The 929-nt window shown below is 45.0% G+C and overlaps 1 non-coding gene across 1 annotated transcript; it reads left to right on the top strand.

Annotated features, from left to right (window-relative positions):
• The first annotated feature begins 822 nt into the window (after window positions 1–822).
• Window positions 823–929, top strand: LOC148570814 (small nucleolar RNA R71). The gene has a single exon (XR_015908052.1). It is a non-coding gene; the product is annotated as a small nucleolar RNA R71 (small nucleolar RNA).

Raw genomic sequence — 929 nt, 5'->3', positions numbered from 1 at the left:
TCCCATCTGAGAGACGAGAGCTTGTATAGCGGATGTTAGACCGTTGAGTGTACCTTCCATGTTCTTTTGTCCTTGTGTAATGGACTGAAGCAACTCGTCATTGGAAGAGGAGGGGTAAGTGATTTGAGGGACCTGCTATTGGTTGTTCTGAGGTGCTTGGGCTTGCCTTAGGTGAGGTGCTCTGTAAGGCTGGTTCTGGTTCTGCTGTCTGTTATTGTTATTATTCCATTTCTGATTTTCCTGGTTATCTCTGCCTCCTCTGTTATAGTTGTCCCTCCAGCCATAGTTGGAATTATCTCTCCAGCTAAGGTTGGAGTTGTCTTTCCAACTTTGGTTATAGTTCACACCTTGGTTGTAGTTGCCGCCATGTTGGTAGGAGCTTTGATTTGGGCGGTCCTAGAAATTGTGAGTGGATGCCAAGGTGTTGTCCTCTTGTTGGAGCTGTGGACACTCATCAGTATAATTACTATAATCAGCGCATATTCCGCATACCCTCTGAGGAACCAGTTGTTGACTATGTTGGGTGAGGGAGGTTGAGACTGTTGTTGATTCAGGTTTATCTGCTTCAGTAGATTGGTCACCTCTCCCAGAGCTTTAGTGAAAGCAGCAGTCTCACTACTAGAGGACACCTTCGCAACAGTCTTAGGATGGTTGGTCCTGTGTCTAATGTTCCGGGTAGATTCAGCCAGATCAGCGATCAGCTGCCACGCTTCTGTCGCCGTCTTGTACTTTTTCAGAGAGCCATTACTTGCAGCATCTAATGTAGTTTTATCTTGAGGCTTCATACTTTATGTAAAGTAACTGATCAACACCATCTCATCAATCTTGTGGTGGGGACATGAGTCCAAGAAGTTTCTGAAACGTTCCCAATATTCTTAGAGGGTCTCTAATTCTCCTTGAATAATGCACGAGATCTCTTTCCTTAGTCT

Source organism: Arachis ipaensis, chromosome B3 (genome assembly GCF_059453495.1).
Source record: "Arachis ipaensis isolate K30076 ecotype BB chromosome B3, ASM5945349v1, whole genome shotgun sequence".
Lineage (NCBI taxonomy): Eukaryota > Viridiplantae > Streptophyta > Magnoliopsida > Fabales > Fabaceae > Arachis > Arachis ipaensis.
The sequence above is the reverse complement of the archived record's forward strand: the minus strand, read 5'-3'. Positions and strand labels throughout refer to the sequence as shown.